General features: G+C 36.7%; 1 protein-coding gene across 3 annotated transcripts in view; it reads right to left on the reverse strand.

Annotated features, from left to right (window-relative positions):
* LOC145286134 (caspase-3-like) overlaps window positions 1-12,060 on the reverse strand; it is a 113,134-nt gene extending 101,074 nt beyond the window's left edge. Inside the window, exon 1 of one of the 3 annotated variants that reach the window (XM_080134849.1) lies at window positions 11,135-12,060. The gene's annotated coding sequence lies outside the window, so the exon portion shown is untranslated. The remainder of the gene's footprint in view (window positions 1-11,134) is intronic. The other 2 variants (XM_080134850.1, XM_080134848.1) reach the window with 2 other exon arrangements.
* Between the last annotated feature and the right edge of the window lie 6,277 nt (window positions 12,061-18,337).

The raw sequence follows: 18,337 nt of genomic DNA on the forward strand, positions 1-18,337 counted from the left end.
GAGAAAAGGACATCTCCTACGAGGCTACGAAGTCTATTTTGAACTCTATCAAGGCAGGACAAGTCCTTTCTAGCAGCTCCTGCCCAGATGTGGCAACAGTATTCCATCCTTGGACGTACCTGGCTCTTATATAGGTAGAGAATAGCATCAGTAGTGAGATATCTACTGGATCGATAGAAAGATCCCACCATTTTTCCAGCGGCCTTGGCAACAGATTTGATATACGTGTTCCATTTAAGATCAGGAGTAATGGTCAAGCCCAGAAGCTTGTCAAAACTTGAGGCCTCCTGAAGACGAGAGCCATTCATTTCAATTGATGACAAATGTGAATTAGAATGTTGATGATGTAAAGAGAGAAGCTTGGTTTTAGATGCATTAAAAGTAACCAGCCACTCCTTTCCCCATTGTACTACGTGCTCAAGATCAGAGGAGAGAGAATTGGAGAGAACTTGGTCGTTTACTGTCTTAGATGTGGTACCATAAATGGTAGTGTCGTCAGCATAAATGTCTACAAATGATGTAAGGATATGATTTGGAAGATCATTAATGTAGATCAGGAAAAGAGTTGGGCCCAGGATGGATCCCTGAGGGACACCGGCATTAATACTGTGAGCTGATTTTTGCCCCTCAACTACTACTCTTATGAACCTATCAGAAAGAAATGATTTAATAATTGAGAAGACTTTTCCAGCTATACCATAGCTAGCGGTCTTATGAAGTAAACCTTTATGCCATACCCTATCAAAGGCTTTAGATATGTCAAGAGCAATTGCCCTAGAAAGATTGCCACCGTCGAGAGATTTGCTAATCCTATGCGATATAACTGTAAGGACATCTGCTGTAGATCTAGCAGAACGGAAACCATATTGAGTGTCACTAAGGAGGTTATTTTTGTTGAGATGTTTGATTACTTCTGTATTTAACACAGATTCTAGCAACTTACTCATGACGCACAGGAGACTTATTGGCCTGTACTGAGAGGGGGATGAGCGATCACCTGAATTCTTAAATACAGGGCATACTGATGAAATTTTCCAGGGAGATGGGAAACTATTCTCCTTAAGACAACGTTTAAACAGTTTTGTAAGTATGGGCGCTAATTCAGGTTGAAGTTTTTTGAGTACTATAATTGGAATACCATCAGGGCCAGTTGCTTTACTCGAGTCAAGGTTTTTGATTAGCTTCGCAACATCACGTACAGATATACGTATATCACATAGCGTGTTTTCTGAAACAGGAGGAAATATTGGGGGTTGGCGGTCTTGGTCGCAAAGGGTAGAATTAGCTGCAAAGTTCTTGACAAAGAGTTTGGCTTTGTCTGATGCTGACGAGATTACCTCAGGTCCATTGATAATAGTTGGGATGGAGCACACGCTTCTGTTCAGGATTCTGTTTGCTATTTGCCAAAACTGGTGGGAACCAAGCCGCTGCTCAGCTACTTTGGACTTAACAGATTGAGCATACAACACTCTTGCGTTCCTTATTACTTTCTTACAATGGTTGCTGGCAGTCCTGAAAACGGCTTTAGTTTCCATACATCTATTACGTTTGAAGCAGTGGAAAAAGTGATTTCTGTGCGCAATGGCAGCAGCACATTCTGGAGAGAACCATGGCTGGCTGTTAGGTTTTTGCTGAAACTTTTTAGAGGGTATGAAATGGTCAATACCTACAATTAACCATTCAGTTAGGTCTAATACTATAGAGGACACATCCTTTTTAAACATGGAATGCAGAGGTAGATCAGATATAAATGTACGGAAGCTATCCCAGTCAGCCTTAGTGTATCGATATACTGTACGAGGAAGAGGTACGTCTGGGGACTTATTACATTTCATTTTTATCTTAATTGATACAACAGAGTGGTCGGAAGATCCAAGAGGCGACAGCACAGAAACTGAACATAGTTCAGGGCAAGTTGTGAGAAAAAGGTCTAGTAGGCTCGCATACTGGCCGTCATTATCGGGCACACGGGTAGGTTCCTGAACAATCTGAGTGAGGTCATAGGCAATGGAGAAATCATGACAGAACCTCCCCTCATCATCGGTCTTGTTTGAGTGGGTCAACCATTCGACGTTGTGAACATTGAAGTCTCCACATATGTGAATGTTAGCTGAAGGATAAGTAGAAAGGACTTGGTCAATTTTCTCAGATATGCTTTGAAAGATAGTAACTCCGCTGTTGTGGGGGCGATAGAGAGTAAATATAAATGCAGTAGTGTGAGTTAAAGCAACCCGGAAGCACATATAGGGTAAGTTAGGATCTTCCCTGGAGATGTCCCTACCACATGGAAAGCTATCCCTAATATAGGCACATATTCCATGCCCATGGCGATCTTGGGGGTCAGATTTAGAAGTTAAGTTAGAGTATCCTGAAATTGCAAACTCATCTAGGGAAATAGCCTGTCCAATGCCAGTTTCACTTAAAAATAAAAGGTCTGGTTTAGTCTCCTGTAATTGGGTTTCAACCTCTGGAAGGTTAGAACGAAGACCCCTGATGTTGGAGAAGGAGACATGGTAGTAGGGGTCTACGTTGGAAGTTGGAGAACCGGGTTTAATCGTGTATTTTTTCTTGAAACTTGTCATGATGAAATTTTGGAATTTGTGGACTAGGTCGACAGATTTACTTAGAGCAGGACAGAGAGGGGAAATTAATAATTTTATTTAGAATTAAGAAATTATTTTCTAAAATATATTGAGCCAGTAAATAAAGGTATATTACACGAAACCTTTTGAAGGGACGAAGAGACTTTATTTTTTAGCATACAGAACAAACTCAAAACAAAACTGAAAACGTAAACACAAAATGGAAGAGACAGACGACAATTTAAATAACACCGTTATGCTGAGTTATCTCCCTTGACTGATATGCGATCATAATTCAATACTGGCGTGACACCTTTTTTATTTTATTTATTTATTTATTTATTTATTTTTTTGTCTTTTCTTCTTTCTCAAGATAAGGGCTCATAGAGCCGGTCACAAAGGGCTAGTAACATAGTCTTTCAGGTATGATGGTTTCGCCCTATGTCTGGGGAACGAGCATATCTTTGTCTATCAACCGTCATTTTGTCTGTTCCATGATAGGAGTTAACTGGAATCTTCTTAGTCACAATAGGAGGTCGGCTGGTTGGTTGACTGCTTAGTAGTAATCCATTGTCGCTGGTTACACTGCTAATTGTTTTAGGGATTGCAGGCTTGGTATGCAAGGGCAGGTTACTATCTTCCTCATCACTGTCATCTGGATGTTTAAGACTAATCCTCGAGCTGTTACCTAGATGAGAAGGGACCCTGAAGCAATCATCTTTGTGGACTTTGTATGTACAAGCTCCTAACTGGGAGCCGACAAACTTTCGAATGTATATCCACTCATCTTGCTTGGATGAAACTAAGTATCGCTCATGCCCTTTATTTTTTGATAGGTCACTGTGAAAGTACACAATGTCTCCGACATTCACCTCCATACAAGGCCTATGTGAGCGGTTGGGAGCTTTAGACCACTCACTGTAAACATGGTTAGCTTTGTGCTTATGATGTTGCTCTTCTATAAGATCCATATCACTGAAGTGGATGCATTCATTGGTAAACTGGTTTCTGTGATACAAGATTTCTCTAGGGAAAAATCCAAGTGATCCAAACCTACAGTTCAATGTGCAACATGCTATAGAGAGTGAGAGTGTAGAGATCTGCGAACCAGCTGGTTCCAACTTGAGGAGCTCTCGCTGGACATCTTGGACAGCCTTTTCCACAACAGGGTTATGATTGATGTTTTTAGGGTTACCTATCTCCATTGAGATATAGTGAGTGAGCAGAAACCTATAATTTTTAAGGGATTTGAAGCTGGGGGCTGAGTCTGTCCTTACAACAGCAGGTGGATTAATGATGGGTCTGATGGGCAAACAGGTCTTTAGAATAGCTTCCCACAACATGTCCTTTTGCTCATTTGGAATAAGGAGTGCCCTGGTATAAGAGCTGACGTACTCCCATAAGACAAAAATCAGTTGTCTATTTCTCTAGATGATATCAGCAGCAAACCTAAGCCTGAGTGCATTCAGTGGGTCTTCACAGGACTGAGGAACAGCTACGAGTGGGGAGCTGCTCAATGAAGCGCACTGGTGACATGAGGATACAATTTTATTCACAGCCTCAGCCATGTCCAAGTCATAGAAATATCGGCTCATTACCTGTTGCATTTGGTGTTTGGTAGGGTGTCCCAGCTTAATATGCAACGCCATCATTAAAGCATGTAGGGCATATCGCGGGACAGTAATTGCATCCCGTTGTGGGAGAAGAGGATCCTTTCAACAAACAACTACAAGGCCATCCTGGGTTAATGTGGCAGTCTGAAGATATCTTTTCACATCCCTAATGCTATTAATTCACTTTGATGGGCGAGTTCCCTGCATCAGGTGTGCCCATGTTCGTCTAAGGTCTGAGCACTCATTTTGAATTTCCTTCCATGCGAGACGGCTGGTATACGGAAGGTTTGATGATCCCTTAATTATCTCCACAAGGGAAGTTCTAAACACGGCAACTTCCTCCTGCACCTGTAAGAAGGAGCAGACCTGACATGTTAGAAGCCTGCACTCAGGAGCATTACGGCTGGCAAAGTCAGCAGGCAAGTTTGCTCTGCCCGCAAGATGTTGGACAGAAACCTGGAAACGGCAGACAGTTGATAGGGACGATGTTAATCTGGGGCTAGTTGAGACCTGGTCTCAGCAGAGCTTTTCATAAGCCTGAACACAGGGCTTGCTATTGGTGAGAACAGCGAGATGATGTTTTGACTGAATCAGATATGGGCCAAAATGTTTGATTGCTGCAGCAATAGCCAATGCCTCAACTTCACATGGCAACCAGGTGGGTTGATGGCCATGTAGTCTCGCAGAAAAATAACCACAGAGCAGTAGTCTCCCTCCTCTGTCTGCGTACATCAAGGCACCAATACTGTGTTGTCTAACAGAACCATCAGTCACGATCCACAACTGGTTAGCAGGATGGGGTACATGAATGGTTTTTGTCAAAGTCAAGTGTTTCTGAGCAGCAAAGAATGCCTCACGCAAGTTGTCAAATCAGTTTACAGCATCCTGTGACTCTTTTCTTGCAGTGGCTCCATCTAAAGGGCTAAGAAAGTGGGAACAGTTAGGAATGACACGGCTTAAGACCTTGTAGGCTCCTATGAATGATCGTAGACCCTTCACAGTCCTGGGAGGCTGACAGGAGCTAAGTGTAGCGATACGGTGGGGCCCAGCTGACAAGGATCCCCCATACCATATCCATCCACGGATGGTTGCTTGCTTAGGACATATTATGGTTTTGCTGGTGAACAGTCTTAAATTAGCCAGTGATAGAGTTGCGAGGACTCTACGCCAAACTGGTAATAGGTCTCCAATGCTGTTCCCTCCACAGTACAGATCAGCAGCAAGCTTGGCCACATATCCCTCCACCAGCAAGTCGCCTAACACTCTACACATTAGTTCCTTCAGAGCTGTTTCTGATCCTCGCATACCCATTGTGCATCTTGTATAGACACACATTCCTCTGAAAGGCGTCACAACAGCATAATATTTCATGGATTCCTTTGCCAAAGGGATCTGATAGAAGGCGCTAGTGAGGTCGGTTTTGATGATTCATCGCCACTGAGAGTTGAGTCAATGTTCGGCATGGCAGATGGCTGAGGCTTCGCATATTGAGGAATGCTGGAAAATGCAGTAACTAGGCGATGTCCTCCATTAGGCTTTTTGACGAGGAAGGACGGGCTCACATACTTCACTGCTACTCCAATATCTTCTGGACGAGAAAACACACCAATGTGTTCTAACTCATTGAACTTAAGCTGCAGTTCTCAGAGTTTGTTTTCATTGTATAGAGGAAGTCGGCCTCAAAGCTGGGGTGGTTGAGTGGGACCCATGTTAATGGAAGCCTTGAAATAATCAAATGAGTCGCTATACCCAGGTAGATCCTGTCTGAAAACTTCATAAAACTCAGAATTAAACTGTTGAAATTTCAGCTTCTCTGCAGAGGATAACATGTCATCTGGGTCGATGACCACACAGAAAGCGACGTTGTCATGGTGTTTGTTTGAAGTTGGGTAGGTACTCGGCATGCCAGATGTTCTTTTTAGAATGAATGTGGATATAGCCTGACAAATGTGTTGTGACCTACGTATTTGTTGTGGTTCACTAGTGTCGTTGACAACACGCACTTTTCCTCCTACACTCCTTGTGATTATGGATAATGGCCAAGGTTTAACTGATACTACTCGGCCTGAATCCCAACGAGGCTCAATGGCAAATTCGTCATCCTCATCAGCAGACATGGAGAGTTCCAAGTATTCGCCAGGCCACACTGTGGTTTGGTGAGGTGAGGGCACGTAAAACATGAGCACATCTGACCAGTCTTATGTTGGGAGGAGATGAAGTAGAGCCATACCTGAACTGTGTGTCGCCAATCCATATCTCAAACTTAGCAGGTCTCACTGACAGGTCATTACTGCGTATGAATGGGACACTGTCAAGAATCTCAATAACCAGGACTTCAAAGAAGCACATTGTGTCCCCTCTCTCCAGACTAAGCCTGGTCTCTCTAACCACATTGAGGAGGGAGGATCCGTCTGCTTGTTTGGCTGACTAGGAAGTTTTTGTGATTTTAGCACCCAGGCGCTTGGCTGTTGAGTGTCAAATCATATTCCCGGATGATGATTTGAGAACATGTCGATGTAGGGGGATTGTTCGGTTTTCACTCGTCAAGAGGTTGTCATATTTTCATTGTCTATGTTATGTGTACATTGCTTAAGGTCTCTGGACAATCAGGCTCCTCATCGTCGAAGATGTGTAGGTTCTGACGACCCTTAGTCATATATCTACAGTCTGATTCAAGAAGGTAGATGCATTCACTCAAAAAATGGTTTGCATCGGGTCTCTTAGTCTGACTACACAGTGGACAAGTTTTCTTCGGTTGAGGCTTCTTAGTATGTCAAAGTGGAGTAGAAAAAGTCCGGTTCACAGATACCTCATTTCCCAACTCCTCAAGCAGAGAATCCAATGCCAGGCAAAACTCAGGCTTGATTGATACCAATGTGCATGATCTCAATTCCATCTCATAATGTTGCTTTACTAATTTAGGGAGGGCTGGATGAAGTAGGCACAACCAAGTGAGGACTATTAGATTCTCTAATGCAGGGGTGACTTCTCCGTCTTCAGTCGGAACAATGTCCGGATGGCGTATATTGGTATCCATGCGTAGTAAGGACTTGTCAATGAAGGCTGCAAGTCTCTGAAATAACACTTCTGAGCATTCGTCCGGTTCAAGCCTAATGGAATCAAAGTCCAGGAAGTGAGAGCCACTAGTCTGGAAGCCATAATGTTGTCTTATGGTTTGCCAAACATTTGTTAATGATGTTGAGTTCTTAACAATGACACTCCAGCACTCCGCGATATGCTGGGGCAGTAATTTGCCACCTGTCACAACATCATCTCCACAATATATTTTTTTTTGGATCGCGGTGACTCTGTTGACCTCAGGTATTTCCATACCATCATTTATGAAGACTCTGTGTGGATGAGCACGTGATTTCTTTTCCCAGTTTGTCTTAAAGAATGGTGCATAGTTGCCATCGAGAGACAAACAATATACAAGGTTATTTCTCCACGCCTCAAAGGAAGAGATAGTCTCATTATTTCCCAGGCATCACTGCTTAGGGGCGCGTGCAGACGTACTGAGTGAGATAAACTTGAACAACTGGTATATATGGATAAGAGACGCTTCAATAGTCCGGTATCGTCACAATAATCCCTTCCGGCGGTCGCCCAATTAGTTGGTGGGTAATATACTCCTTATACAGAAAAAAAAAAAATCCTTCTTTTTTTTTTTTTAACCCTTTGGAAATTGTGGTTAAAAGTAAAGAACCTTACCTCGTGCATCGTGCGGCTTGTGTTAGGAAAGAAAAAAGAGAAAATAAAAATGGCCGCCCCCTGGTATTTATGGACTGAAAATCACGTGATGTGAGAGAGGCGGGGAAGGGGTATGCAAATGAGATGTTGTTGGGTCTCTCTGTAAAGGAGCCGTCTTCTTTATTTTGGGCGTCAGTGTGGAAAGTGCAGAGAGAAGACAACAGTTGGATTTGAGTTTGAGACTTTTGATCTGAGGTTGAGTTCAAATTTAACGTCACGAATGAGAGTAAATAAGCTGCTGCCACCACGCCAGTAAATAAAGGTTTATCACACGAAACCGTTTGAAGGGACGAAGAGACTTTATCCTCGAGCATACAGAACGAACTCAAAACAAAACTGAAAACGTAAACACAAAATGGAAGAGACAGTCGACAATTCAAATAACACCTTTATGCTGAGTTATCTCCCTTGACTGATATGCGATCATAATTCAATACTGGTGTTGTTTTACATTTTGTTTTGAAGTAAAATTTAGAAGTGAATTTAAAAAATATGGTTTATATCCATCTTCATTCAAAAGGGTTACTTTTCGGTAGCTTCACCGGTTTTTGACCTCGATTTTCCAAATTTCAGAGCGAGGTTCGTCTGCGGGACCTACTTCTTTAAGTTGGACCCTTGTCGTTAAAATCAATATTTTAAACTTTAATTGAAGTAGGAAATAAATAGCAAAAATTTTTTTTAATTGTTTTATTAAAATTATATTTTCTTACGCAGACTTTTCTATAAATGTCTTTATTTTGATAGATTTTTATACAATAAACATTTTGGTTTTCAAATGACGCTCGCCCAGTTTTAACAATTATGAATATGTCATTTTTATTGTCTGTTGGTAATCGTGATGAAAGAGAGAACCTGTTTCCTCCGTTTGACTATAGGTGGCGTTACTGTCTGCCCGCCCAGTTACGGAAGCACAAAATGTATATAATGGCAACCTTGAAATAAAAATAAATGTGTTTGTCATATTTTAATTTAAACATTTTTTTTTTTTTTTGTAAACATATTTAAGTTTTTTTTTGTTTTTTTTTTTGTTTTTTTGCAGGCATAAACTAAATGTTTTTGCTATATTTTTCTTTTAAACATATTTATGGGTTTTTCTTTTAAACATATTTATGGGGTTTTCCCCGAGAATTTTTTACGCTCTTATAATAAAAAAAAATCAACGTTTTTTCTTTTATCTTTTTTTTTTTATGCCCCCCTTTTTTTTCCTTAATTTTCCTGCACTTCTTTTACCTTTTCCGCGAGTATTTATATATATATATATTTGAAAAATGATATTGTAAAACCTGAATCTTACTTGAAACTACTATTAAAAATAGCGTGGTAATAAGTGCATAAGCAAACTTTTCAAAAAGAAAAATATTTCAAAAATATTTAGTTTATGCTTGCAAAAAAAAACAAAAAAAAATGTAAAAACAAAAAACGTAAATGTTTGAAAATAAACAAGCAACAACACGTAAATGTTTGAAAAAAAAATAAAACTTAAATATGTTTGCAAAAACAAAAAAAAACGTAAATATGTTTGAAAAAAATAAAACTTAAATATGTTTGCAAAAAAAAAAAACATGTTTAAAATTTAAATATAACAAAAACATTTATTTTTATTTCAAGAGTGCCATTATATATATTTTGTGCTTCCGTAACTGGGTGGACAGACAGTAACGCCACCTATAGTTAAACGGAGGAAACAGGCTCTCTCTTTCTTCACGATTACCTGTGTGTTTTTGTTAATAAAAAAATATATATGTTTCATGAAAAACTTTCCCGTTTTCATTCATTAAATCGAAACATTTCCAAATAAACAATTACGGATATATGTTCTCTTTCATTTTCTTAATTTACTTTTTTTCATAGTTCATTCCGGAAGTAATTAATATTTAGTTTACTTTTTTTGTTATTTATTTCCTACTTCGGCCATAATTTAAAATACTGGTTTCCCCTCTGACTCTAATGACAGTTGCCCGAAAAAAAAAAGAAGAAAATGAAAATGGCGTCTCCATTTTCAGCGATAAACTGTAGAAGTACGATATTTTGTACCGCTAACAATTAAGTTGAGTTCCGTGACGGCCAGGCCAGCATATTTATTCAGCAGCCGCTCCCTTACAAAGGCTAGTACATCCGCGGATAACATTTTTAATTTATTTATTTACTGACTAACAAACATTTTTAATTTACAAACAATTTTTAATTTACATGCGCAGATAACTTTTTGGTAAATTTTTACATGAGGTCCAGATCCACCTCCACAATTTTCTTTAAAATAACGACTTTTATAGGTTTTCAACTGTGCTGAATAAGAAAATCTTTGTTAAATTTGCCTCCCACCTCCCACACAAAAACATTTGGTTTAATTTTACAGTAGATATTGTTCTCAAAAATAAATAATGAAAGGGGTACAGAAAAAATGCTATATTTGTATCAACTTCATTCTTACTAATACATTCTACCCGTCAACAAGGAAAATGAAATTTTAAAAATAGTTTAGTCGCAACAGTAAAAAGTACTAACTCAGCGTTACAAAAAATGAAGTTTTACAATGATTAATGGGTTTTAATTTATAATTTAAAATTAAAAACATTGAACAATAAAAATACAATGTTGGTTTAATTTTACAGTAGATAAACTTCTGTTTACATTAAACGCTTTACCGGTGTCGGCCGAACGAGCCCCTTTTTTTTATTACATGGTTTGAGGATATTTATACAACTAAACTGCAGATCTGCCTGTTTGTAAAAGTGAAAAATTATCAATAAATGGTTGAGTTACTTTCCTTTTTAATATTCTTTAAAAAATGTTAAGAAACCAACGTAAATAAATAGATAAATTAAAAATGTTATCCGCGCATGCGCTAGCCTTTTGTAAGGGAGTGACTATTAAATAAATATGCTGGCTGCCATGGAACTCATCGTCTAAGGAGTACAGAAAACAATGTTATATTTGTATCAACTTCATTCTTACTAATATATTCTATCCGTCAACAAGGAAAATGAAACTAAAAAACGTTTGATCGCAACATTAAAAAGTACTAACTCATTATATATATTTCACTGTTCATAACAATTTACTATTTGTGTAATACATATAGATCGGTAATCGATTTAAGGGTTAATAAACTGCTAAAAGTTTGAATATCGAATGTTAACAGGTGTAAAAGAAAGAATTTGAAAATATTAAAAAATCAGAAATAATTACCGGATTCGGTTCGCCTTTTGCGTTTATAGTGACCGAGTTATCTCCCTTTACTTCATATCATATAATTGATGACGTATTTTCCTCATCCCTCTAACTTTTTTGTAGTGTAACTTTATAAATATACTTCCTTTTAATACGTTTCAGTCGAGAGAGACACGGCCATTATGATAACAGCCACGCCACCCACCCCTCCATCAACCTGTTGTATTTATTCTGTTATAGTTTAGGAAGTCCTTCCTCACGGGTACTGCCTTCTCTCTCCTGAATTAGGGTGCGAGTCCAGAGTTCAACTTAAAAAATAAATAATTAAATAAATAAAATTACAGAAAAATCGTCGCGAGTGCAGAGTTCAACTTAATTAAAAAATACAAAACTACAGAAAAATCTTTATGCCGTATGTGCCCGTCACAGAACAGAAATCTCGTCGTAAATCGATCAAGTAGTTTTAGGTATGTGCACAATGAATGCCGATGCTCAAAATGTATAAACATTTTGACTCCTCCCTTTGCTTAAAAATTCACTAAAACACCAGAAAATTAACCAATTTTAATGAAATTTTCAGTATTTATTAAATAATGATCACTGAATATAATGAGTGCATTATTTTTATTTAAATCTCAGTGGAAGTGTATTATTTTGTTTTAACAAAAATACCTTTACTGTGAGAAATGCTACAATTATAAGCAAGCCCCTCATTGGCTGATTTGGCAACCTACTGTCTTTGTTTAGACCAATCAAATTGTCGAATATTTTTAACCGCTAGCAATAAGCTTGGTGGGCTTTTAGATTGCCTTTTCTTTTCAGGCGGTTCCAGACATGCAGCCGAGGACAAAGTAACTCAGAACTCATCTCTCTATGAGTATGAGGCATTTGGGCGCCCCTAACCCTTCGTCTCTTTGAGACTTTATTTTTAAACCTATTTAAGTTATTATTATATATGTCTCCCAGGGACAGTTTTAAGGTCAGAATTATCGACTTGTCATTAATGACTTTTCCTTCAAATGAACATTAATTATGAACTTTTGTAATGTCAAAAATTGAATCTTTTCATCAGAAGGCATCATACCAACCACCTTCAAACAGCTGTAATTAATCCAATCTTTGAACAGTGCAGTACCTAGATACCAGTTCCTGATGAAAATAAAAGAACTATTACCTTTCGAGGTTGTTACCAGCTCTATTCAGAGGCAAAGCGGGCATTTTCTTTTTGCAATAAAGAACAAATAAAATTTCATCAAATTTTAGAGGTATGCTTTGTTGTAATTGTTATGGTAATTATTTGCCACTCTTTTGTCACAAAAACAACTCAGATAAAATATCTTACATTACTTAAGTTACGGTTTTCAGTAGTAAAAAAAATATGCAGGAATTTATTTTTGCTTTTTTATGAAAACAAAGCATTGTAAATTGTAACAATTAAAAAAATATATATTATTTTCACAGGAACATTATGAAAAAAGACCCTAAAATCCATATTTGAAGAAAAATTAATTTGTCGAACTACCAATATTATTATTGAATTAAGCATTGTTTATTTGATATTTTCACATAAAAAATTATAATTGCAAACCTTTTTTTTTTTTTAATTACAGGTTTCGCATAATTTTTATATGTACAATTCTAATATTTTCCTTGCTTGCATGAATGTGAAACTTTTGGTATAACATAAGTTTATATAATCTTGAAAAATAAAACTTTTTTTTGATTTAAAAGCAGGAAACATAGAAAAATAATTAAATATATTAATCTATTGTTCCACCTTGTACACACATTGAGAAGGAGGGCTGGGTCTGGTTTTTGAAGTAAAAAGCTGCCTATAATTTTAAGTTGGAGTATTGTGCAGGATCCTAATAGAAATGCAGATTGCCTCTGTTAACTTCCGATCAATACACAGGAACAAATGTCACATCAAACATTAATAGAATACATACGATGAGTTTGATTGACACCCCAGTAACCGTGGTGGAGGTAAGAACGAAAACAAGAAGAGACCCTACTTTGAGTTGGATGGCACGGTATTATGAAGAAGTAAGATTGTGATTTCACCTAAACTTAGAGTGAAAGTATTGTAGCAACTGCATCAGACACACATAGGGATTGAACGGATGAAGGCCTTTGTTTGTAGCTATGTGTGGTGGCCAAATCTAAATGCTGATATTGAAAAAAAACGGTAAAGTTTGCAGAACCTGTATGCTTAATCAAAGTAACCCCAGCTAGGTTCCCATTCAATGCCAAGAGTATTCAGCTTCACTATGGGGAAGAATCCAAATAGATTATGTTGTGTCCATTTTTGAAACACATGTTTCTGATATATATATATATATATATATATATATATATATATATATATTTATATAAGCATAATGAAAACATTTTCTACTATGGCCACAATTGATAAAATGAAAGGGATCTTTGCGACACATGGCTGCCAGTATTGATGGTGAATGATGACAGTCCCTACTTTATAAGTCACAAATTCAAAACATTCATGAATGCCAGTAGAATTTGCCACATTTTCACACTTCATTACCACCCTTCCTCAAATGGACAGGCAGAATACAGTGTGCATATATTCAAGGAAGCACTTGAAAAGATGGAAACAGACCCTAAGGTAACACTCAAAATCAAGGTGAACAGATTTTTATTCACTTATAGGATAACTCCTAACGCATCAGCTGGGGGTTTCTCCAGCCAAGCTTATGTTCAAATAGCAGCTAAGAACTGTTTTTCATTTAATAAAGCCAAACACTTACAAGGCTCCTGACATGAAAAACATAATGGAAAGGGGGAACAAACTAATGGTACCACTTTGTGATTTCAAAGTAGCTGATTTTGTACTCTTACATAATTATGGATCTGGTCAACGATGGATTGAATATGAAATTCACAAGAGGTTCCCAATTGCATGTATATCCCTGTTAAGGAAGATGACGACAGGTTTTTGCAGCTCGTGTCAACATCCTCCTACATACAGCACCTGCTATTCCTAAATGATCACGCATTTGGTACTCATCAGACTCAACATTGCTTAACTTCTCGAAATTGTTGAGCTTATAATAAAGTGTCAAAACAATCTTAAAGCATTCTTCCTCTAACATACTATACTTTATGTCTATAAACACACATTCTTGTAAATATACCACCGTGTTGTCTTATTTAATATTGACCCTTCAAGGTAACAACATTTTAATAGGTTTAATTGGTTAAATTAAAAAATTTAGTACACAAAGTTAAGACACCGGAAATAGGGCCAGTTTAGCTAAAATATAGAATGGAAGTCACTAAGTATGAAACGAAATATGAAACCTTATGGAAACACTGCTTGATTTATCATGAAAATATAAAAAAAATAATAAACTTTTATTTTTTACTGAAAAGGAATTTTTATATTTAAAATATATTCATACAGAAATAATTTAAAAGCTTACTTTTTTGCTCAAAGGTTTCTTTAATATATACTAGCAAAAGTACCCGTTGTTGACTGGGTTCAAAAACAGCCTACAGAAAATGGACTCTAATTTATTAAAGTATGATAGGTTATGAAAAGGAAAGGTTGTAAATTTGGGTTGAATTTGAGGGTATCAAAACCAAAGCAAAATATGATGAAAGTAAAAATAAAATAGATAAACCCCATAACTTATTATACCATACCTATTCACACTGAAATACTTATCACAATATTCTGTGGATCTATATTAAAAAACCTTGTTAAACTTTGTGACATATTTCCAGTCTATGGAGGTCAGGTGCAAACGAACACCCCATAATTTGATTATACCATATTTCTTAAAACTGAAACATAATTATCAAAATATACTCACGCAGATAGATATGAAAAGTCTTTATTAATGTTTGTGCCTATTTCCATTCTATGGAGGCCAGGTGTGAACGCAGACCCCACAATTTTATCATACCATCCCTATTTAAGTTGAAACATACTTATCAAAGTATTTTTATGTACATCTATATCAAAAACACTTGTAAACGTTTTTTTTTTTATTTTTAAATCTTTTATTTCCATACTTTGTGGACCAGGCGCGAATGCAGACCCCACAATTTTAATGAACAACTGTTCTGCCACATCAAACATACCCATTCCTGTGTCTCAATACATCTTCTATCATTATATGTAATCAGTTTTCTATAATAGTCAACCATATAGGAGCTTATTCGTGACCAGACACACACACACACACATTCAGTTTTATATTATAGATATATTTTTAATTCTTAGATAAAACGTCCTTCAAAAATTTTATCATATAACTTTGTCATAAATAATGTATTATGAAACAAGGTAACAACCTTCAATTGAATTACGAAACCGAAATCAAAGTTTATTATTTTTTTTATTGTTTCATGACCACACAAGAAGTGTTAAAGCTAAAATAATTTCTTGAAATAAATTATTTCCATATGGTTTCTTATTTCGTTTCATGTTTAGTGACTTCTGTTCCGTTCCATATTTTAGCTAAACCGAGTCCACTCTCTGTGTTTTAACTCTGTATACTGAATTTTTGGATTTAACCCTTTAATTTTGAGAAGTTTCTCCTTGAGGTGGCAGCAGGAACAGTAAACAGCAAAAACAACTGCATAGCAATAACAATATTCGGCAGTGTTTCTTGCACTTGTCATCAATGAATCCATCTCAGTTGTTACATAGCCGATGACTTGGTCATCACTATTAGGCTTATACCACTTTCCTCCTTGGAAGCTGTCACTTAAAAGTCCAAAAACTGAAAAACTTCTGAAAGCAACATTGAAACATTCAAGTCTCTAGCATATTATTTGTTGAAACTATTTAATTTTTCTTGCAACTTTCTTCAGCGTCTTTGAGAATTGTTGACAATGATAATCCAGTGAAGACATTTATTTCAGTAATAATGCAATCATGACATTCATATAGATATCGTTTAACGTTTTGATCAAACATTTGAACAAATAACTATCCTTGTAATAGTCATCTATCACTTATTCGTGGCCATTGTACTTTATTCTGTGATGTCAGCAGGTTACGTGACTTTAATGGAATGGCCTTCTGTTTATGTAGGCCATGCTCGACTAGGTTATGCGTGTTTGCCAATTGAATTATAATTTTTAAAATGTCATATCAACATCATTGGCCAGTTAAAATGTTGCTTTAAATTATGTGTGAGCTTTGGAAGCTTGGTCATGGTCGGAAGGCACTTTACTGCCCCTGATTGTGGCGTCCGTGGTCACTCGCAACTACTTCAATGAATGTGCTCTGGCAAACTTGCTGCACTGGTGCTTCCCTTAACTTAAATACCCCTGGCTAACCTGACAATTAGCAAAATCTCGTCCCATCATTATGGATGTCACCAGATGCCGAAAAGCTTTTTGTATATACTTTCCTAAACTGCAGAAACTTGCAGAACTTTAAATGTAATGTGAAAAAAAAACATCTTACTGCACAACTCTTCACTTAGCATGCTTCTATAAATATGGCTCGTAATTCACAATATCCTCTTACGTTTCAGTGTAAATGTTTCTTGATTAGGATGAATTAAAATTTTAAAAGTTTCATTATTAATTGCAAAATATCGAGCAAAGGGAGACAACTTGTTCAATTTCATTCGCTGGTGAATGGAAAAACCCAACAGAATCGAGTAATGTTTTCTGGTGTCCTGTTGTTTCCAAGTACACCCCTGCCCCCCATTCGACGCTCATGTTCACGGGCACGGATACTCAAATCTAAGGAAGATAACCAGCATAGACATAGCAAAAATAAGCATATTTTGACAGCTTTAAGTGGGGACGCTAAATAAGCAGTAAAACAATGAAAGAATATTAAATGAAAAAAAAACAAAAAAAAAAACAAGATGGTTACACGATTACTGTAGCTGAGTTCCTTAAATTATATATATATACGTACATTTGAAAATTTTATGGATAATTATTATTATTTATTTACGTTTGGTTTTATTAAATTCAATTTTTACACTATAGTTTGTTTATTAAATTGCTAGGTGATACTACAGAATATTAAAAAAAAAAAAAATAAATAAATTAAACTTTGATCATGGGCAGAAATTAACGAAATTGACGGTTTAAATACTTCAAAATCTCCTTCAAAAAAGTTTTAATCATCCTGACGCTGACTATTACCTAAAATAAAGAAAAGCAAATTTCTTATTTTTTAAATTTTTTATTTTCGTTTAAAAAAATTAAAATGACGATCGAAATTACTTTATAAACAAAGTAACCCTCTTGCAGTTTAGGGAAACAAAAATATGAGGTAGAAAATGGGACGTGAGTCATTGAGTCATGTTACCGGTAGTAAGAATCCCACTTGATTGGATAGTGAAATTGACGTTATTACTATAAAATATTGATAGAATTTAAAAATTGAAATTATTGTAAAAGAGCTTAATTACTAAGTATTTAATAATTATTACTATAAAAAAAAATAATTAATGTAGAAGAACTTTTTTAAAGTTAAAAAGTTATATTTAAGTAGCACAATTCGATTGGCTATTAAAAATGAAAAATTTTACTTTATTTTAAAACTAGCAGGGGGTACCCGGCGATGCCCGGGTTTTTTAAGTAAATCAAAACTCCGGGGGGGGGGGTAAATAATTAAAAAAAAACAGTTTTGGTAGGGGAGTATGAGGATCGAACCCGAACCCTTGAGGCAAAGTTGGAAATTAAAGTGTGAAAAAAAGATCTATTACGTTAACCACTGGGCCACGAAGACATACAAGAGAAATACGTTTAAATTTATTTATTTAACTATTGACATGTGGCAGCAATAAAAGTTAACTCTGCTGCTTCTATTTGACCTAATTAGTTAGTGAGGTCAAATAGAAGTCGGTCAAATAGAAGTCATGCAGTTAACTTCGGTTTGTTACCCAAGTTTTTTCCCTAACAGATGCTGGGGAGGGGGAAACCAGCTCCCTATTGTCCACATTGATTAGCAATTGTCAGCTGATTGCTTCTGGACATTTCCCCGGCGCGATGCCGAGAAAATTGTTAACTTTGAGCTAGTTTCGCTTTTTATACGAAAACGCCCAATCATGCAAGAAGCCAAAATTGCAATAATTTTGTAAAAGTCGATGTAAATAAATCTAGACGCGCTTTCCCAAATCCTAGATATTATTATCTACGGCCTATATAAACACTTCTAAGCGATCGTTACCCCCCCCCCGGGACCGTGTGCGAGAAAAGCTTGCGCGAGCCTTTTCT

This window comes from Euprymna scolopes, chromosome 10 (genome assembly GCF_053919585.1).
Source record: "Euprymna scolopes isolate OS-2025 chromosome 10, ASM5391958v1, whole genome shotgun sequence".
In the NCBI taxonomy this organism is placed as follows: Eukaryota; Metazoa; Mollusca; class Cephalopoda; order Sepiida; family Sepiolidae; genus Euprymna; species Euprymna scolopes.